The sequence below is a fragment of the Bos grunniens genome, chromosome 14 (genome assembly GCF_055505025.1).
Source record: "Bos grunniens cultivar Pamir isolate PY7600 chromosome 14, Bosgru_T2T1.0, whole genome shotgun sequence".
Taxonomy (NCBI): domain Eukaryota; kingdom Metazoa; phylum Chordata; class Mammalia; order Artiodactyla; family Bovidae; genus Bos; species Bos grunniens.
Genome location: NC_141178.1, coordinates 63,037,738 through 63,060,795, shown reverse-complemented (window position 1 = coordinate 63,060,795; position 23,058 = coordinate 63,037,738). Strand labels below are relative to the sequence as shown.

General features: G+C 40.7%; 1 protein-coding gene across 4 annotated transcripts in view; it reads right to left on the bottom strand.

Moving 5' to 3' along the window:
- The window catches only part of SPIDR (scaffold protein involved in DNA repair), a 283,594-nt gene that overhangs the window by 216,591 nt on the left and 43,945 nt on the right, over positions 1–23,058 (bottom strand). The window contains exon 1 of one of the 4 annotated variants that reach the window (XM_086337020.1): positions 8,236–8,396. The exons of the other annotated variants lie outside the window; for them this stretch is intronic. The gene's annotated coding sequence lies outside the window, so the exon portion shown is untranslated. Of the gene's footprint in view, positions 1–8,235; positions 8,397–23,058 lie in introns of those variants that run through there. 4 annotated transcript variants of the gene reach the window in all.

Below are 23,058 nucleotides of genomic sequence, written 5' to 3'. Positions count from 1 at the left end.
GGTGATAGTGGCCCCCCAAACAGGAACATGGGTAAGAAGGGAGGAGGGTGCCTAAATTCTCCCTGTAATGTGTTATTTCCCAGGCTGTGCAGATTCATGGGTGCTCATGATTTTTTCTCTATTTTTGTATACCTATTTTATTTTTAAAAAAACAGGCCAAAAAACACAACGCACATATTCTAGAAATGGCAGAAATCAGATGTGGTGATGTGTAAAGGTGTGTGGGCCAAGAGTGATGGGAGAAAAGGCTCAAGGTAGGACTCGGAGACACACCTGCACGAGGTGACCTGTGCCTGGCGGCCTGCAGACACGGGGCCCGGAGGAAGGCCCCCCAGGCCAGTCCCACGACAGCTCTGCAACAGTCTTGATGGGGGCTTCTGACCCCACCACACATCACAGCTACTGTGCGTCTGTAAACACGAGGCAAGTGTTCTGTCAGCAGCACGCAAGACAGGCCCTCGCAGCCTCTTGTTTCTGGGGCAGCACAGCAGGCCTCTTCCCCACCAACCTCAGGAAGCGCGCGTGCCACCTGCCGTGCTGCTCGCATCCGCGCACACACACCCCCTCCAAGCTGCCCCAGAGCCCTCCACTGCACCTGCTGTGCTGCACACATCCACGAAAGCGTGTGCATATGCAAACACACACACCCTCCACACTGCCCCACAGTGCTCCACTGCACCTGCCATGTTGCACACATCCATGCACACACACACATACCCTCCACCGCACCTGCTACGCTGCGCGCACACACACCCTACACACAGCCCCACTGCCCCACAGTCCTCCACCACACTGCGATTAGGCTCACACTAACCACTATGCCTTCCCGGGGCCCCTCTGGCTACTCCAAAACCTAGACTCAGGTCAGAAGACATGAAGCATGCAGAGCCTCTGGACTGCATGACCACCGCAAAGGCAGCCCAGGAGCACTGGCCGTGACCTGACAGCTGACGAGCCCTGTGTTCCTGACACCCATCACCGAGGGCCTGCTCTTCCAGACCCAACTGAGCCAAACTAGGCGAGCACTCCTGCACTCCCAGAGCCCTGAGTTCCGGATCCCCACACACGCCAGTTCCAAGACTACTCTACGACACATATCTCCGAATGCCTCTCCGTCTTGGCAACGTTCAAGTCACAGAACGCCTGCAGAGCTCATTAAGGACAGCTGGGCCTCACCCCTGACTCTGATTCAGTGGTCTGTGGCTTGCCCGAGAATCTGTATTTCTAACAAGCTCTTAGGTGGTGCTCTGCTGCTGGTTGGAGACGACTTCTCTACACAGGCCTCACATCTGAATATTTGGTTTTAACTCCTGTCCACTTAATGCAGCCTTACTGAGTCCAAGCCTGTAGTCTCCCCAGGGGCAGTGAACTCCCTAACTAGGCATGGGGGTTGGCAGCCCCCACTCAGGCCCTTCCTGGGGGCCACAGTGTGTCACTGACCTATAGACCAGGGTCAGTGTACTTCCAGCCTGTCTCCTTACTAATGGTCGGATGGCTAGAAGGCACTCAGCATACAAGGAACTCAATTATTAACAAAAATGATTTATTATGATGACAAATTCATATAATGCTTTACCATTTACAAATCCTTCATCCTCTTATGTGGGCTCACTGGAACCTGACAACAAGTTCTAATAGCAGATATCACCGTCTGCATTTCAGGGCTAAAAGTGAAGTCAGAGCAATTTTGAACCTACTCAAGGCCACGCACTAGCACTTTAGACGCCTCCTTTTGCGTAACTGTGGTCATTTAATCCATTTATCAGCTGTAATTTTTTTTTTTTTACAGTTTCATCAGCATCACTTATCACTTATTTTCAATATTAAAAAGCACAACAGAATCTAAGCAAGGTGTGAAAGACATAGGTGAATGCTCACCATAACACGAAATAAATGCTGAATCAGAGTCCTACCCGCCCATGAATACAAACAGCACCAAAGCAATGTTCCAAGAACAAGGTGATGGGCACCGTGAAGCATCAACACTGCCTCAGACTGGCAGTCAGCTGAGAAGTTTCCGTGTTTGCTTTTCGCCCTATGGAGTGTTTCACTTTTCGTTTTGATTTTCTTTGCATGAGCTGCCTACATGCAGAAATGGGGAGATTTTTACAGATGGATCTGGAGAGCTTCCTGGAAACTGAGAGGATCTGATGTGGGAGCCACATTCCAGTAAAGCAGCACCTGTGGGAGCCTCCTAACAGCTTACAGGTCCTGTGCCCGGCAACCCCTCAGAGGCCTGACGCTCTGAACCACTCCCCCGGCCCACAGGCCTCATACCTGTGGACCATTGATCCACAGGTAGGATCAATGACAGAGACAGGTGAGCAGAGGAAACTCCCCAGGCTTCAAGGTGAGCACAGTAAACGGAATCACCACTTGAGAGCGATGTCCTCTGGCTGCTTAAGAACTAATGAGAAATAACCAGCCACACAGCAATGATTCTTATTGTCTGCTTTCTGGAAAAGCCAGTTTCTCTCCATTTCTATAAAGAGTGTCCCAGGCTCTTTCAAGCAGTTTTACATACATACATATGCATTGTTCAGTCTGAAAGTCAACCCTGATTACACTGCTGTGGTTTGTTGCTACTGAGGATTCACTTGTTGAAGCAGGAAGAATACCTGGAAGGAGAAAGCTAGTGGTAAATTTCAAAATGAGAACTACCGTTCGTGATGTATTCTTGACACACACAAAGTACCTGAAACACACACATCCACAAAAGACTGCACTCTCCAGAGAGATGGGGTGCTGCCTACCTTAAACTGGAAGACACCGATAAACCGTACAAGGCGCTAAGTCGAGTGATCAAATCTCAAGCTTGTCTGCAACGGTTAGCTGATTTTCAAGGAAAATGAGAAAAAGAATTCAAATATTCATTCCCCACCTTCATCCCTGCAGAACAGGCTGAGACATAAAATCACTATCCTGCATTCCTGCATTCCTAAACTCTCTTTTCAATTCTGCCCCTGTGGGTTCAGCCGAAAGGGAAGGCCATCTCAGGCTCTTCATGTGCTCTGACGCACAGACCTGGGACCAGAGACTCCCAAACAAGCAGAGGCCTTGTCTGTGGTACTTTTAAAGGAGTGATGCTGTCAACATTTGGGACTAACAGTGCTCTGACGTGGTATGAATTCTTCATCTAATGTGCCACGGATAATAATATAAAAATAGAACTCGACTAAAAACTTATACAAGTAAAAGGGTCGGAGACACTATGCTTCATTCTTATTACCAGATGTCCATGAAATCCCAGTCACACAGAGTTCACATCTTAAAATGAAAATAAATTATATAAAAGTGCTGATTCTAATTACCTCCAGCTAGACAGACTATAGAAAAATTACTGGAATATGAATTAATAATGAAGACGAAACTCAAAAGAGGGTGTATGTGTTCACATGTGTATCCTACATCCTAACTTCTTACATATAAATAACTTTGGGCAGGACTAAAACCCATAGAAAAGAAAGATTACATGAAAATAGAACCTTTGAAGTTTCCCACTGAAGTAATATAAAGGTGAGAAAGTGCTCTTGAATTGAGAAATTCTTATGAGACAGTTTGAGCCAATGCCATTCCGTATTAGAGACAACTACAGAAAGAGCAGACGTGAATATATTTAATTGTCTTCACGTCACAAGACTGCTGTGCAATGGGCAGAAGGATATCTTAGCCTTAAATATGAATCTTAAGAAAATCTGTTTCTGGTCCTGTCTTCCTGCCACCACAGGAAAATGTGCCAAACTCAGGAGTGAACCATACAGTGTAAATCTATCATTTTGGATGTGCAGTTATTTGGGGAAAAAATAAGATAATCATTCAATATTTTTAAATTAAATAAATAAAATGTTATGCCTAGAGCCCAGTTTACTTGTTAACAGATTTTATAAATACGGATGGCAATTTTTACCAGGATGGAGAGCAAAATCTGTCAGAATAAAATATGTGCAAGCCACATTTTAGTGAGGAAACACTCACAAATCTACTGAATCACAAATAAGCATATTTACATTTAATACTTTCTAATAGGATTTACTGACCTTAATGCAGCTTTAAAACACTACATCCTCAACACATAAGAAATCTCCTTTCCTTTTTTTCTCATTTTCTTCTTGTTTTTTTTTCAGAACTCCAAATTTGAGATTTCAAATTTCTTTCTTATAAGTAAACAAAACAAAGGCACATATTTAAGGAAATAAGGCCCTTTGAGCTTTCTTTCTTAGAAGTTCAGCTCAATAAAAGAAGCAGAAATCATACAGTGGGGAAAATAAGTGCTATCTTGCTCCATCATACCACACAAAGAATGTAACTCATAGCCAAAGAGAAAGGATGGATAAGATAAAAGAAAGAAGCTTGACTTAAGCAAATGTCCTCTTTCCCTTGGCCTTCCTAAACCCCTCCACTCAGTGCTTTTTTCAGGCAGAAATCCTAGTACCTAGCAGGACATCTTTAAAACCTGTAAGATACACACAGAGCAGAGCAGTGCGCTGATATCTTAACACAGGCAAGAGAGGCACAAGTTCTGACTTGTAGCTAGGAGTGGGTGTCGGGACGTGGAGGCAATGGGTGCTGCGATGTGGAAACGTGGTGGGATGATGTTCCCTCCCTCAGATCCAAACAGCAAGTATGTCAAAGGTCCAGCAATTTGGATGGAAGACTCAGTAAAAGATGAACAAGAAGCACGGTAGTATGGAAAATTTAACATGTTTCCCTTATAATCCCTGTAGATAAATTCACACTTTCCCCTACTCCTTAAACTCCTACTTATTTAAGAATCAAAACCTTTTTTTTTTTAATTTTATTTTTAAACTTTACATAATTGTATTAGTTTTGCCAAATATAAAAATGAATCCATCACAGATGTACATGTGCTCCCTTTTATATGAACACTCAACTAAACTGAGTAGACTACAAGCAGGTATCCCCTGCTCCCACACCACAAACGTGCTGTGTACTGAAGAGTGTTTCCACTACAATTCCTCCTAGAAATATAAGTGATATAGACCATTAGCACACATTCAATCTATGAGACCCGTGTGCTTTGTTAATGAGCTCTCTACTTGGAATGTAGGTATCATACAAAATTCTGGTAAAACGTTTTCAAGTGGCTAAGCCATGTGATCATGCATGCTTATTACACAGTCATTTGTTTAACTTTTTCCTAATTAGGTACAGAATCTTTCTCCACTTAGCTTTTCTCACAGCTGAAAATTTTGATGATATCAGGACACATACTTTGTTAAGTACCCTCAACTACAATCTGGAAGTTTGGGTACTGACAGGCACAGTGACTGGATGAGAAATCATGCTCCCATGACAGCACTCCAACCCCATTACTCTGTCCTGTCACCCTCACTGCAGGCATAAAGCTTTCTGATAAAAGTAGAGAAATGAAGGAGAATAAATAGACAAAAAATAGAATATCAGCTATTCAATTTTCATAAGAATGAACATTTAAATAGTTGTATTTAGTTCAGCTTTCACCACAGATATAGGTATTTAACTTGAGAATATATGAGTCTTGCCAGCAGTGTTTTTACAAAGTCCCTGTCACTGTCCATCTGCATGTCTTGCCTCTGTTTCACTCATTCATTCATTCCCTCACTCAGGTAGACCCTGGACTTCAAGAAACTTCAGTCTAGCTGGGGAGAAAGGCAATGTTTGCTGGGAGCTATGATAAAGGGCACAATGGAAGCAAAAGGAGTGCCATGGCGATATAATACCCAACCCTAACTCTCTACTAACACTACAGAGTGCCTCTTGAGGAAGGGAGGAATGCTATATTCCTTCCAGCACTTAACATTCTAAGGCTTTCTGAAAAATTCGTGCATATTCTATCTGTATTAACAATATTTAATACTGTTCAAAGGTCCTTGGAAGACTGGTAAATTAGTATGCTTGCTACATGAAGATTTGATGGAAGAAGTTTCTTCTGCTCAAGCTTTACTAGAAGCCCAAAGTAACCCAGGCAGAAAAATTAGCCAAACAAATACTTATGTTACAGCTTTTGATAACATGTTTGCTTTTAAATAAGTCTGTAAAGGCATACGCTTATGATTTATTTGCTTCATGGGATTATTTTTTATGATATAAAATATGTTCCCAGACCTAAATGCTCCATCATCACACGTCTGACCCGTGGCGTGACTGGTATCCATTAACTGGCCAACTGTTGGTACCCGGTGAGCCGATGAGGACAAGGCATCCTGCTCAAGTCCAGACAGGCATTAATGAGTAAGACGGTGATCAGTCACAGGAAGAGAACTATTATGTGACACCGTGACCAATCACAGAAAGAGGGCCATCACCAGACACTGGCCCCCAAACCACATATTCCAGCAGACAGTAAGTAATGCACGCGTTCTTTAAACTTTATCAGTAGCAACACCAACTCCAAATTATCCTTGGGTAAATACTACAATGAACAGGAAAAAAGTAATCTTCTAGGATCTAGTAAGCCACTTATAAGCCAAGATGTGTTTGCTCAATCACACACTGACAAATTAAATACTTTCAGAAAAAAACTGTTTAAATGTAATTTTCAGGCAAAATAGCTCTAGTCGTTATATTTCTGTGTACTTAGTAATTTTTAATATAACAGAGTCAATGAATTTCTGAAACTGGAAAACAAAGATGGTAACTGAGAAATTAAACCAAGGAACTAAGAAAGAACCATTCCAATGAGTGAAAGGATGAATAAAATCCTTAAAGATGGGTATTTGATAGCATTTTTCTTGCTTCTAATCCACCTTTTCCAGCTTTGATGTGCATATGTGACTGAAAAGAGCACTTCTTGAATCCTGCGTGTTCCCTTCAGTGGTGTAAAGCACAGTTCACATGACAGAGCAGAGCTCATCCAGAGCCTGCGAGGTACTCATCTGGAATGGTTAGGAGAGCAGCGCTATTTCACTAAGTCAGACGCAGAGTCAACAAACAGACAAGAATGTGACATTAGCACAACAATCTTCGAAAACAACTGATCCTCCAAACCCACCTAACATGCCAAGACAGAGGAATGTTCCTCACTCAGTTTACTATCTACACTGAAGCTTATCTGAATGAACTTGACCCTGGTTGGCAGCAAGCCAGCAGTCTTCGTCACTGAATGACTTAACAGAACACTGTGTTCTTGGCACAAGCAGAAAAAAAGGTGTTGAAATCCACGCTAAAAAGAAATCTCAGCTTACATTTTAAATCAGTTTTTAAATATGATAATAAAAGTTAAATATGATGAAGGCTGTTCCGTGTTCTGTCCATTTTTAATTCAGGTCATTTTTTTACCCCTACTCCATCTGGCTCACTTTCAGTACTTCCTGGAACAATCCCTGGGACTTCCCCAGGCACTGTGAATCTTGCTCCGGCCCTTCTGTGCTGCCTCCTCTAATGATATACCTGGAAAATTCCAATGCACCCAGCGCTGGCATGGGAGGGAGGGCCAGCAAGTAAAGCCAGAAACAACGTATTGACTCACTTCCGCAGAAAGCCCTGGAGAAAAATGTGGGCCACTGTGCAGTCCCCTCACTCGATGCAGTCAGAATTAAGTGAGAGATAGGAAAGTTATGTCATTCCCACACAGGTTACGTTAACTCGTCCACAAGGGTGAGATGCAAATGAGGAGGCAAGGAACACACAATCTGCAGGCAGTCTACATACTTTCAGAAAAAAATGCGTCTCTTTTCCTCTAGTTTCTGTCATCTGCTTTTTCTCCTACTCCAAAAACGCCATCCTTGGTGTAACATTACGACAGTTCATCCTCATGAACTGTAGCAGTTCACAACCAGCTCCTGATCCGGGGAAACCCACAGGAGTCCTACAGTACTCACAGAGACAAGACTCAAACCACAAACACTCGGCAGTCTACGCTGGTAGAAGGCCACGATGAAATCACAGATGTTTGTTCACCCTTTAGTTTTCAGCCTTAATTTTTACTAAATAGTTTCATAGGTCTCTCGTCTTACAACAACACAAACTATGTCTTAAGATCAAAGCAAACAGGCCTATCACATCTTTAACTCTGACGGAATCACGTAGTCAAATGATTTTCCTCAACATAGTAAAAGGTTAAAAAATCTTGAACATTTATTCTTTTAAAATTATCATATACTTTAAACCTTACTCTTTCAAAACTATGACATAATTATTTATTCGTAATTATTTCAAATTATGTTTAAAGTAAGTTATAAATAATACTAGCATAGGAAGTCAAAGGAAAAAAAACTGGAAATATATATGGTTTACCTTCTGATAAAAGCTTCTGTTTTCAATCAAATATGATTTACTCAGATGAATGTTAAAACTAATCTAAATATCTTGACATCAACTGACAACTAAGGTTACATGGACCAAAACTGCACCTAGAAGTAGGCCTAGGCTTCAGATTTTGTTATAATTAAAAAGTCAATTCTACTGTGGATTGAAGGCTGTAATTATGAACACCTGAACGCTGTAGTTCCTGTTCTCCACCCAGCCCAGGCCCCTCAGAGGCAGTCCTAAGAACACAAAGTTCACACATCTAGTTAAAGAAATGTTTTACTCATACTCCTCAGTGTGCATTCACCCATGAAGAGACACTATAAATAACACCTTTGTTTAAAGTAAAACAATGCAAGCTCAACTGATACTACTCACTCTACCCTTAACTCATGAAAACATTCCCTGTTCTCAGGGATCCTATCAATTAGTATAAAAGAAGGGCAAGGCTGACATCCCACTGACAACTTGGATTCTGTTCACTGATGTAAACCCCTAGGCTATGTGGCAGTCCTGAGCATATGGTTTTTGTAAAGCAACTGTCTGAATAAATAATTGATTTTACAAAATTCTCATGGGCTCATGAGAGCTACGTGATTTATCAATGAAGTTTTCAAATATGGACTAGAAAAATAGACACTCAGTGTCTATCTACTGTGCAGTCATGCACATAAATATTCTTTGTGGTGTAGTACAGACATCATATCTGCGGTTTTTACTGCCACAGTGAAAAACTAATTTCATAACTCCCAGTCAAGAAAAAGGCGACTACGGTTATCACTCACAGTGCTCCTAGGACATGTTGGTATTGAAACAGTACACATGTGCTCCGGTTCCTCGATGCCATTTAGTCAATGTTGGTTCTATCTCTACTAATGACACTCTTCTTCCATTGTATCACCTAATCACTAACTCCCAATGATTCTCTCAAAGGTTGTTAGATTTTGTTTGAAGACCTCAAGTCTTAACCAGTGTAAGCAGGAATGTGTGAATAATTAGGCTTTCTGGTCATGTTACATTTACAGTTAGGAATTTTACAGCATAAAAGTAGAACAGCACTCTTCCAACCATGCCTCTCCTGAAATCTTCAGGCCCTGACCACTACTAGGTCATTTCTAGAATGTGGTCTCTTTCCTGCAGAATGCTCCTCTGCATTCCTCATGCTCCCACACACCAACACCAGGAGAAGGAAACAGGTCCTCCAAGCCATGGACGGGTGGGGCAGAAGAGGACAGAAATAGGAAACTCATTTTAAAATACATATGTAAATGCAACAGACCCAAAATAGCCAAAACAATCTTGAAAAAGAAAAACAGAGTTAGGGAATGCTAACTTTTCAGTTTCAAAATCTACTACAAAACTACACTAATCAAGAGAGGATGGAATTGGCAAAAGAGGAGGCATACAGATCAGTGGAAAATGATTTAGATTCCAGACATAAACCCATTCACATATAGTCAGCTGATTTTTGACACGGATACCATGACCTTTAAATGGAGAAAGAACAGGTTTTCAACTCATGGTGCTGGGACAATTGGACAAACTCATGAAAAAGAACGAATTTCACCCTGCCTAAAACCAGGTAAAATATTAATTCAAAAAGGATCATACATCAGTATTTAAAAGGTAAAACTACAGAAAATCTAAGAAGAAAGCATAGGTTTAAATCTGCATGACCATATATTATATAGTTTTTTATATATGACACAAGAAAAGCACAAGGGATCAAAGAAAAAAATAAATAAACTGGACTTCTGCAAAATAAAAACCTTTTGCAACCAAGGACAATATCAAGAAAGTGAAAAGACAACTCATACATGGGAGAAAATATTACCAAGTCATGTATCAGATAACACATATATACACTATATACAGAACTCTTTTATCTCAACAGTAAAAACCCAAATAAGCCAAGTGATAAATAGGTAAAAGATCTGAACAGAAATTCCATGTGAAAGAGAGAATAAAGAAACTGAAGAGAGAAATTATAAAAGTATACACAAATACCCAATAAGCACATGAAACAATGTTCAAAGCCATTTAGCTATTAAAGAGCAAATAAAAACCAAAATGAGATACCACAAAAAGTTCTCATTACAAGGTGATGCGGAGGGCCGACAGACACATGACAACATGCTCTACATCACTTAGTCATCAGGGAGATGCACATCAAAACCAAAAGAGAACCACCTCACACCTGTGCGAATGGCTATCATGAAAAAGTCTACAAATAACAAACGTTGCTGAGGATGCAGAGAAAAGGGAACCCTTGTACACTGTTGGTAGGAATGTAAATTGGTGCAGCATTGTGGAAAACAATATCGAGGTTTCTCAAAAATCTAAAACTAGAACTATCAGAGGACTCAGTAATTCCACTTCTGGGTACATATCCAAAAGCCCCACTAATTTAAAAAGAGGCATGCACCCCAATAGTCATAGCAGCATTATTTACAATTGCCAAGACATGGAAACAACCTGTGTTCAACAACAGATGAATGAGTAAAGAAGATGTGGTACATACACACACAAAACAGAATACTATTCAGCTATAAAAAAGGAATGAAATTTTTTACCATTTGCAGTAACAAAGATGATAAGCCTAGTAAGTATAATAAGTGAGATAAGTTAGAGAAAGATAAATACTGTATGATATTTCACTTATATGTGGAATCTAAAAACTACAACAAACCAATGAATACAACAGAAAAGAAGCAGACTCACAGATGTAGAGAAAAAACTACAGGTTACCAGTAAGTAGGTGCGGGGAGAGGTAATATAGGGGTTGGAGAGTAAGAGGTACAAACTGCTGGGTATACGACAGGCTCAGTGATATACTGTACAACACCAGGGATACAGCCAATATTTTGTAATAACTGTACATCAAAAATTGTTAAACTGTATAAAAACTTTAAAAATTTAAATTAAATAAAAACACAATTCAGAATGGTGAGGTATGCAAGACTTTCCAATTTGGTGAACACAACCGTGAGCTAGGAGAATAGCAGACCAAGAGACTCCCTACCCCTTGCCGTACCTCCACCCCCATAACAACTTTTCCTATACATCTCTTCCTTTTATTTGGCTGTTCCTGAGTTATACCCTTTATAATAAAACTATAACCATAACTATAGGGCTTCCGAGGTGGCCAGTGGTAAGTAGCCACCTATCAATACAGGAGATGTAAGAGATGCAGTTTCAATCCCTGGGTCAGGAAGATCCCCTGGAGAAGGAAATAGCAACCCACTCCAGTATTCTTGCCTGGAGAATTCCATGGACAGAGGAGCCTGGTGGGCTACAGTCCATGGGGTTGCAAAGAGTCAGGCAGGACTGAGTGACTAACTTTTGTATCTACTGTAGATGCCTTTAAAAATGTTCATGATTTCAACTGCATTAAATCTACATATCAACTAGAGAAAATTATGTTCTTTAATTTTTTTAAATATGAATTTCTCCTAGATATCTTATTATTACTGATTTCTACTTTAAATTCTATCATGGTTGCAGAATATCATGTTCAGAGTTACAATCTTTTGAAGTTTTTTGAGACGTTTTATGACACAACATATGATTTATTGTGGTATGTATATCGTGTGCACATGAATAGAATGTGCATCCTATTGTATTTGTATTGCATGAAATATTCTACAAATATCAATTAGGTGCTTGATCCCATCACTTCACGGCAAATACATGGGAAAAAAGTGGAAACAGTGACAAAGTTTATTTTCTTGGGCTCCAAAAACACTGTGGGTGGTGACTGCAGCCACAAAATTAAAAGATGCTTGCTCCTTTGCAGAAAAGCAATGACAAACCTAGATAGCATACTTAAAAACAGAGACATCACTTTGCCAACAAAGGTCTAACTAATCAAAACTATGGTTTTTCCAGCAGTTACGTGTGGATGTGAGAGTTGGACCATAAGGAAGGCAGAGCACCGAAAAACTGATGTTTTCGAACTGTGGTGCCCGAAAAAGACTTAGTCCCTTGGACAGCAAAGGAATCGAGCCAGTCAATGCCAAAGAAATCAACCCTGAACATTCACTGGAAGGACTGATGTTGAAACTGAAGCTCCAATCCTTTGGACACCTGATGCGAAGAGCCAACTCAATGGAAAAGACTCAAGCTGAGAAAGTTTGAGTGCAGAAAGAGAAGGGGGCGACCAAGGATGAGATGGTTAAGTAGCATCACTGGATGGACATGAGTTTGAGACAACTCCTGGGGATAGTGAAGGACAGGGAAGCCTGGCGTGCTGCAGTTCATGGGGTCACAAGGACACGACTTAGTGACAGAAAGACAACTCTACATTTAATTAGAAAGTTCTCTTCAATTTCTATTTTTCTGTTGAGTTTTTGATCGGTGCATTCATTATTTGCATATTTTCCTTTCTGTGCTGGAACAGAGTTACAAGATCTGGTAATTCTAATATTTGAGTTCTAATATTCTAATATTATCTAGTATATTCTAATATATCAGGGTCTGTCTCAATTATCTGCCTTTTCCTTTAAACATGCATCACATTCCTGGGTTTACGTGTATATGTGTCTATGTCTAACAAATGTGAAGTGTATCCTGGTCATTATCAGGGATGTAGACTCTGGATTCTGTTACGCTCTTCTGAGGAGTATTTACTTTTCTGCTTAAACAGTAGTTAATTTGGCATACTCACTCCCCTGTGAGTACAGAAAGTACACTGCTTTCTCCTGTGTAGTGAAGAGCAGCTGAAATCTGTGTAGTTCTTATGGCCTGTAAGATCTATATGCATAATGTGGGGTTCTCCCTGGGAGGTTCTACTTTCACCTTTAACCTCCTATACCCCAAACTCTGTGTTATGATTTCTATCCAAGTTTAGTCACCCTGACCAACACGGACAGGGGCCTGCCTTTGGGTAAAAAGTGGTGATAAATGAAAATCCCTCCTTGCTTGTGCCATTTTCTTCTTCAAAATGCCAACCCCTGCAAGTCTCTGCCAGCTGTCTTCTCCTTCTATCTACTGTCTTCTCCTTTTATCTACTGTCTTCAAGTATTTTTATACTCTTTATATTTTTATATAAACTTATTTTTTAAATATATTTAATATACTTTATATGTCCAAAATTTGTCATTGCTATTTGTAAGAAAGGTAATCTGACACATGATGCTCTGTCCTTACTGCAAGTGGAACTCCTAAGGATTTTTTAAAATTAAAAACTAGAGGAGAAGGCAATGGCACCCTACTCCAGTACTCTTGCTTGGAAAATCCCATGGATGGAGGAGCCTGGTGGGCTGCAGTCCGTGGGGTCCTGAAGAGTCAGACACGACTGAGCGACTTCATTTTCACTTTTCATTCTCATGCTTTGGAGAGGGAAATGGCAACCCACTCCAGTGTTCTTGCCTGGAGAATCTCAGGGACAGAAGAGCCTGGTAGGCTGCCATCTCTGGGGTTGCACAGAGTCAGACACGACTGAAGTGACTTAGCAGCAGTAGCAGAGGACTAAAGTCACACTGTAATGACTCATATTATGACTTTTTAATTTATATACATGTAATGATAATTCCTCGGAGAAGACAATGGCACCCCACTCCAGTACTCTTGCCTGGAAAATCCCATGGATGGAGGAGCCTGGTGGGCTGCAGTCCATGGGGTCGCTAGGAGTCGGACACGACTGAGCGACTTCACTTTCACTTTCATGCATTGGAGAAGGAAATGGCAACCCACTCCAGTGTTCTTGCCTGGAGAATCCCAGGGATGGGGAGCCTGGTGAGCTGCCGTCTATGGGGTTGGACAGAGTTGGACATGACTGAAGTGACTTAGCAGCAGCACCAGCAGCAATGATCATTCCTACAACACTCTTTTCTATTCTACCATTCTCATACCAGAAAACAGATGAATTTAGGAATAAAAGAAACAGAAGGAAAAACAAAACTGAAGGTATAAGAAATGACAGGGTGACAGTGAAAAAGGAGGAAGATTTACACTGAAACAAAAAATGACAAAGTCTCAGACCTGATATGTCATAAGCTAAGGTTTAGCCAATTAACAAGGGAGATGTGGAAGAATAAGGATGTTAAGTTCTGAAACAAATGCTACAAATGATATTGGCACATACTCACTTTCCTAAAGAGAATAAAAGCCAAAATATGCTATAGTGCTATCAGATCAAGAACAGATAGTGTTCACAGATATATGCACACAAAACTAATGTAAAACAACAACAAAAAGTACCTATTCCTCAGTACTACTCCTAAGAGTCCTCCTTTTTAACATAAGAATACACTGGAGTACAAATCTGCCTCTCTTTTAAAAAGCCCTGTGTTTAGTTATGTGTTTTTGGCTGTGCTGGTCTTTGTTGCTTTGTGAGGGTTCTCCCACTGCAGCGAGTGCGAGCTGCTGCCTACCTGCAGTGCGTGGGCGTATCATGGTGCTTTCTCTTGCTGTGGAGCATAGGCCTAGGTGCATGGGTTTCAGTAGCTGCAGCCCCCAGACTCTAAAGCACAGGCTTTAGAGCACACAGTAGGAGCAGCAGCACAGGCTTAGTTGCCCTGTGACATGTGGGATCTTCCAGGACCAGGGATGGAACCAGCATCCTGTGCATCAGCAGGTGGATTCTTAACCACTGGACCACCAGGAAAGCCTTGACTTTGTTTCTTAAATGTAATGTTTCTATACTGAAATCTTCAAAATATAATCAAACGAAATCATGGCTAAACACTCCCTATATTTTCCCTTTTACAAGCATGAAATTTTCATTTTATATAAACATAATTACATTTTAGAGAGGATTTCTAAAATGTGTGCTTTTGATCATCATAATCAAATTCCGTCAAATCTACATGGATAAATTGGGGAGTTCTCAGACATTAACAATTAGTACATATTTAGTTACATCAATTTATTCTGATTCATCATTTAAAATGATTAAATGTTAAATTACATGTGTTACTTTCAATTTTTCATATAATATAAACAAAGAATTACAAACATGCTCATTAAACTTAGAAATACTTTCAAAGTCTGCCAGATTACTTTCTAAATATCCTCTCAAGAAATATAAAATTTTGCTAGTCTACTTTTATTAAATTTTTCCCTATTCCATATTCTGTGAGATACTGAATCATTTGTTCTGCTCTTACTGTTAAAAATACACAGACAACATCTGTTTTGTAACAATGAATCCATATTTGAAATTTGAAAATCACATTTGCTTTCTCTTTAAAACTACAACTTTCAGATCTTGTTTGTCATCCAGCTTATGTTGCGCACCTTCAACAAAACTCCAACTCTCACTCAGGTTATCTGATATTTATTAAGCTACAAGCCTGTATTTGCATAGGAATCACTATATAAAGTACAAGAGAATTACATAACAAAGCTCACTTAAAGCCAATTTTCTTCGTGCTTCCTGAAAAATCTAGGTTAGTAGAAAACTCACTGCTGTATCTCTGCTGCCCTCTATAGGAAGGGTTCTTGGAAGAACATAAAATAAATGGAAAACCCAGATAACAATACTGAATAGGAAGTCACAGCAAGAATCAATTAATCACATGTCCTAAAAGGTGACATTATGAACTGAAGCTATGATCTTTTGATTTTCATCATGCTTTTCCTCCAGGTTGCATAACTGTGCTACATTGCAGGGGATCATGCTACACTAGTTAGAACCTCATTCTGCATTTACCAGCTATGTCTCAATCCCCTAATCTGCAAAATGGGGCTAATAACAACATCTACATAACATGATCAGCACTTACCAAAGTGTGTGGCATATAGCAATAACTCAGAGTTACTGTATTGTTATTAATGGTATCATTGCTATTACTATTATTGGCACTATAACAAAATGGACAGGACCACAGCTGTGAGCTATTTATCTTTTCTTTACTATTCTGCAGAAGTTCTCACTATATTCTGGATAGAAGTGTAAAGTGTCCTTTAAAAATTTTTTTAATACAAGTAATGCACGTACATGGTTCAAAATTCAAAATAGCATAGAAAAAAGTTGCCTCAACGCAGAGATTCCTCAATGCAGAGACAGTCCATACAGATGTACATTCTTTCCATTTTTCTACACAATTAGTCTATGTTTTTGTCATTTAACAAACTATTTTGAATATTTCATAAGCACACAGACTTATATCCTTCTTATACTTGAGAAAATGTTTTATCAATTCCACTGACATATGAAAGTATCACCACAATCAAGATAAACCTTCCCAATCAGCCCCAGAACTGTGCTCTTTGTCCCACTGTAATCCATCCATCTCCACCCTCATTCCCAATAAACCACTGGCCTGCTCTCTCACTAAAATCATTTGCACTTTTTAGAATTTTACATGAATAGAATTATACAGTATATATTCTGCCTCACTCATTTTAAGGACCTGAGGCTAAACTGTAATGGTCGAATTACATGGACCTTGATTCTCAGGCTGTGTGGGGAGCCACTGAAAGTATAAATAAGTAAATGATGAGGTGATAATGCTTATTAAGATGAATCTAACAAAAAGACATAAGCTAAGAAATCAGTTATGAAGCAAGGAAACAAGACAGACAACAGGGGAAGGGGCCCAATATAGGGAAGAAGTGGTAGGGATGCTGTGATTTTGAGGCCAAATCTGCATGACCTGATAATGAGTAGATTAAGGCAGTGCAAAAAAAAAAAAAAGAACTAGGACCAAAACACATGGAGAACATGAGCCTGGATTAGAAGGAAGAGGGACAGGACTTGGAACTCTGAGACTCGCGGTATGTTTAGGACATCCACACAAAGATGTCATCAGGCAGTTGAAAACCCACATGGAATTCAGGATGGCAAGGGGGTCAGAAAAAGACTTAACAATGAGCAGCTTGAAGATAATAAGGATAATAATTGAGTCTTTGTTCCTATACCAGGAAGAGAAAGGAGGAAAAGAAGGCAGGAGTTAAGGCCACAGAGAACACGGCTATGACTAGGCAGACCACAGTTTCCCCATCACAGGAACGCCTCCCAGGGCCTGCTTGGAGCAATCCATTTTTTGAGTCACTTTTTAATAACAACGTAATATGTCATATTTTAACATATATAACTACTAAAAAAAAACAAGTGCACTTGATGAGAAACTACATAGAGAAATACTGAATTTTTTAGATAAAGAGCGAGCCACGGACTTCCCTTTTCTATCACCATAACTTTCAAAGTTCTCACGTGCGTGTGCAAGCTGCTTCTGATATAAGAAAGCAATCGACGTGGATCCTGAGGCATTCAACCACCACCCAATACTTTCGTTGCAAGGTTTCAGAGCGGCCTTGATGATTATAGAAATAACCTGGTCACAGTCACATACCTTTAATAATACACTTTCCTGTCTGAAAATAGGGCATAACACCATTGACTTCACAAGCTTGTTCTAAGGCTCAAATGAAAAATGTACTGCTACAAACTCCATGCTGAAACCTAATCCCCAGTGTGATGGCACCTGGGAGTGAAGCCATGCTGTGTGGCCCTCATGAATGGGATTAATGCCCTTCCTGGAAGGTCCCAGGGAGACCCCCTAACCCCCTCCATCACTGAGGACACATGAGACGACAGCTATCTAAGAACCAGGAAGCAAGCCCTCAACAGACGCCATATCTGCTGGCTCCTAGATAGCAGAACTTCAGCCTCCAAAACTGTCAGAATTTCTGTTTTATAAGCCACTTAGTCTATAATATTTTTGTTACAGCAACTCAAACAGACTAATACATAAAGCAATTAGTACAATATAAGGCCCAGTAGATGGTCAATATACATGATCTGATTCTTCCTCTTCCTTGAGGGAAAAGCCAATGACTTTTCTGTCTTTTATTATTATTATTATGAAATATATATATATATATAGGAAAGAAGGAAATAAACTTCTCCAATAATTCTACCACCCATAGACACACACTTCTCATAAACTATACTTATTCAAGTGAAAAGTGAAATTGCTCAGTCGTGTCCGACTCTTTGCGACCCCATGGACTGTAGCCTACCAGGCTCCTCAGTCCATGGAATTTTCCAGGCAAGAGTACTGGAGTGGGTTGCCATTTCCTTCTCCAGGGGATCTTCCCGACCCAGGGATTGAACCTGGGTCTCCTAGATTGCAGGCAGACACTTTACCATCTGAGCCACCACAGAAGCCCACGTCTTCAAGAGCTAGCCTGAAAAGTCTGTGTTGTACTGTAATTTGTAATTTTAACAAGGTGTGAATTTGAATTGCAAGCACTACAAGACCTGTGTGCACGAGTTTCTCAATTAGCTGAGTTAGTAAACCCCAGTCAGCCAACTGCATCTCCACCACGCACCATTACAGTTCTAACAGACGTGGTTATTTACACAACTTTCAAGTGATAAATATAACCGTAATTAACAAGAGTATTTCCCCCCAAAAAAGCCAAGAAAAAAATTTACACAGCATAATGTTATCAAGTTTCATCCACCTTGTACCACGTATCGGAATTTCAATCCTTTTGAATGCTGAATAATAACCACTGTGTATGAAACAGAATAGGATCCTGCCTCTCATTTGTAGAAAAGCTTCACCTGCTAGGACCTTCCCAAGTTCCAAAGAATAAATTTAATTAGACAAGTAAGAAAATGGAGGAACAAAGGAAAGCTGTCAAGCAACATAAAACAGTAACAGTTCAGCTACTGAACACAGTCAAGGACCTTCAGTTCTTCCGCAGGGGACAGAGGTATTATCCTGAGCACTGTCCTTGAGTCGTTCTGCTGACACTGAAACCTCACCAGGTGGAATAAATTAGCTGCACGCTGACCACAAGCACACAAGCCACAGGCTGGATGTTGCCAGAAGTGGGATGATGGTGACTCCTGACTACTTCAGCTCCAGCCAAGCAGAAAAATGTCCACAACTGATCAGTCACCCTGCAGCCCTGTCACTAAAAGTTTTGCCCTGAAAGCCATGGTGGAGTTTGGGTCCCTGGGACCCAAACTCATGCCTCCACGCTCAGCCCCAAACAGTGGGAGTGCCATGCAACAAAGGCTGCACTTGCCCTCACCACAACCCAGTGTCAACAGACTGGCTTTACTACACCAGAGCAGGCAGACCCAAGTTTAATTCCGTAACACACACACACACACACACACATATCTATATCTATATACAAAAACACACATATACGTATACACACATTGAGAAATGGTATATTTCCTGCCACATCAGTAAACAAGGGCTGGCACAGTCATTACCGATTGCAGCCACCACAGAAGATGAGCTGGTGAGCCCTGAGGGAACGCAGGAAGGAAGTACCTGCTGTCTAGCAGCCATCAGACTGCAGTCACCCCCCACAATGAGCCCTGAGGAAACTCGGGATGAGAAAACACAGGATACTGGCCCTAGACAGTTAAGATGTGTATCTAAGGAATGATTTAAGGGAATTCAGACTCTGGTATCTTCCCAAACACAGAAAAGCACTGAATTCCTTGAGATACCAGGTTTTCTTTAATTAACAATAACCTTTTGATGTTCAGACTACCTACCCTTTGTTGCATAACGCCTATATATTCTGACTACCCCTCCCCACTCAGCTCATTACAGCAGTTTATCTCGGGGTTACTTGTGATGCTGCCTTCCAGGCCTGAAGTCCTAAAAATCCCCACCAAATAAAACATACCTCTCGTCTTTTAGGTTGTGAATATTTTTTTAGTACACAATATACATTTGTTGTTGTTCACTCACGAAGTCGTGTCCATTTGCAACCCCATGGACTTAGCCCACCAGACTCCTCTGTCCATGGGATTTCCCGGGTAAAACTGAGGAATGGGTTGTCATTTCCTTTTCCAGGGAATCTTCCTGACCCAGGGATCTACCCGCGTCTACTTCCACTGGCAGTCGGATTCTTTACCAGGGAAGCCCAGACAATACACATACCCACACATTTTGTTTATTCCTTCACCTGATGATAGATATTTGGGTTGCTTCCACCATTAGGACACTGTGAATAGTGCCACTATGAACATTAAGGTACAATTTCTGTTGAGACCCTGCTGTCAAATCTTTGGGGTCTATGTCCAGAGGCAAAATCACTAGGTCATATGGTAATTCTACTTTAACTTTTGAGAAACCAACAAACTGCCTTCCAGAGTGGCTGCATCATTTGAAATTCCCACCAATCGTACCCAGGGGTTCCAATTTCTCCACATCCTCAACATTTATTTTCCCATTTATGGGTAATAGCTATCCTAATGGGTATATAGTAATATCTTATTATGGTTTTGATCAGCTAATGAGTAACAATTACGAACATCTTTTCATGTTCCAGGTTGCCTGGAAAGAATCCAGAATATGGCCATGATGGTATAATAGGAAATGGATTTATCCTCTTGCTTGAAATAACCAAAAGGAAAGAAATGAGACAAAATACTTGAAACAATGGCTTTCAAGACATGGGACATCAGGCAAGAAGAATACTAACTCCTGAAAGATGGGAAACAAAGAACTGAGCCCTACAATTGACCCAGCTTACTTTCCGGAAAGAATTTCCAAACTACACAGTGAGGAGGGGGAACTGAGGTGGAGACTACGTGGCTCCCTGAGTTGAAGGGACAGGGCCGAGAGTCCATGGAGACAGAAGGAGCTCGAGTTCATAGGCCAGAGCACCAGAAAAGCCAGAGCTGCACAGAGAAACCCAAACATCCCCCTCAAGTATTCGGCAGAGTACTGATCAGCATGTGCACATAAAGAAACTCTACATCAGGGAAAGAGTCCCTTGGGAGCAGAGAAGACCAGCGCCTAGAGTTCATACAGGGTCAGGAAACTGGCTGTTCCTGCTAACCCGGTGGAAAACCGTAATTCAGGGCATTACAGAGAACACTCAGGAAGGTCCTGCTTCAGCACTAAGACCTAAGACTGAGTACTCCTCCAGACGCAGAGAAAAAACCATGAAGCAACATTAAAAAGGATGAAACTGTTTCCAGTAACTGTACCACAGAGCAAAGCCTCAGAGTATTCAAAGAAATTTTTTAAAAATCTAGTACCCAACAACATAAAATTCAAAATATTTGATATACACTCAAAAATTTCCAGGCAGGTAAAGAAGGAGAAAAATACAACTTCAAATGAAAAGAAGTATCAATCAATAGAAAGAGACATAGAAATGACACAGATGATAGATTTACAGAAAAAGCCATTAAAACAGCTATTATAAATAGACTATTTATGCTGAAAATACAGATAAATGTATGATTGTGTTAAGGAGAGACATGGACAATGTAAAATGACTCATATCAAACTTTTAGAGGTGGCAAACAGCAGATTAGAATGACAGGAAAAAAGATTAAACTTGATATAACAATAAAAACCGCTCAAAATGAAATGCGAGAAAAAATGGGCACAACATCAATAAACCATGACATAAAATCAAGCAACCTAATTAATACACAGATAATTACAGTCACAGAAGAGAAGGAAAAGGGAAATCAGAAAGGAAAAAAAAAGTGCTGAATAAAGGCAAAAAACTCTTCAAATTTGATGAAAGCTTTGTGCCCACTTGTGAGGAAGAGAGTTAACTCAGCAGACCTGAGACAGGTGTCCCGCGAGCTCCTTGTTTGCAAGGCTGGTCCTTGCCAACCTCTGGGAACTAACCTGGATGTCAGGATGGGCCCACCATGCCCTAAATGATGTCAGGATGAGCCCACCATGCCCTAAATGATAACAGTGGCTCCCTGCGCCTCAACTGTGCCAACAATGCGGCTTATGTTGAATACCCGTTTTTCTTCCTGAAATCTGAAATTCTGGCAATGCTAGGCAGACAGCACCCCTCAGTAAAAATCCTGGGCTCAGAGTCACTGATGAGGGAGCCCCACTGGTAGACACAAGTGCACATATGTTGTCAAAACTCACTGCTGGAGCAATAAAGCATACCCTGTGTGACTCCACTGAGAAAGACTCTTGGAAGAGTGATGATTTTGCTTTTGTATGCTAAGTTCTGCATGTCTTCCTGGCAAATCACCGAACCTAGAAGGGAACTTGGGGATCCCAGACCAACCACAGATCCAAAAACTTGGCAAACTCCAAACAGAAAACTACATCTAAGCACATCACAACCAAAACAGTTTAAAACAGGGAAGAGAAATCTCAAAACATCAAGAGTAAGAATAACTGCTGGTTTCTTGATAGCAACTCTGGAACTAAAAGAAAAGGAAGCAGTGCCTTCAAAATTCTCAAGAAAAATGATTTCCAACCAAAATTCTATATAAAGTTTCAACCCCAGGTCAAAGTGTAATGACTGCATTTTCTGACATGACAAATTCCACAAAATTATCTTCCATAAATCCTTCCTTGGAAGCTATTGGAAGAAGTGCTCAATCAAAATGAGAGTAAAAACCAAGAAAGAAAAAGACACAGAATCCAGGATAAAGTTACTCCAAGCAGGAACAAGGTGAAGGGAATTCCCCGAAAGAGGGTGAAGAGCAACATAAGAGTGGCAAGGTTCACAAAGCAGAGAGGACTCTCAGGTGACATCAGAGAGGCTAGGAGTTTGTGAGAAATAGTTCTCCACAAAAACAAAACTAATCAAATGCTGAATATTTATTCATTCATTCATTATTTATTCATTCAGCATTTGATTAGTTTTGTTTTTGTGGAGAACTATTTCTCACAAACTCCTAGCCTCTCTGATGTCACCTGAGAGTCCTCTCTGCTTTGTGAACCTTGCCACTCAGCCTGGTGGGCTGCCATCTCTGGGGTCGCACAGAGTCGGACACGACTAAAGCGACTTAGCAGCAGCAGCAGCAGCAGCAGTATATAATCACAATGGAATATTACTTAGTCATAAAAAATAAAGTAATGCCATTTGCAGGAACGTAGACAGACC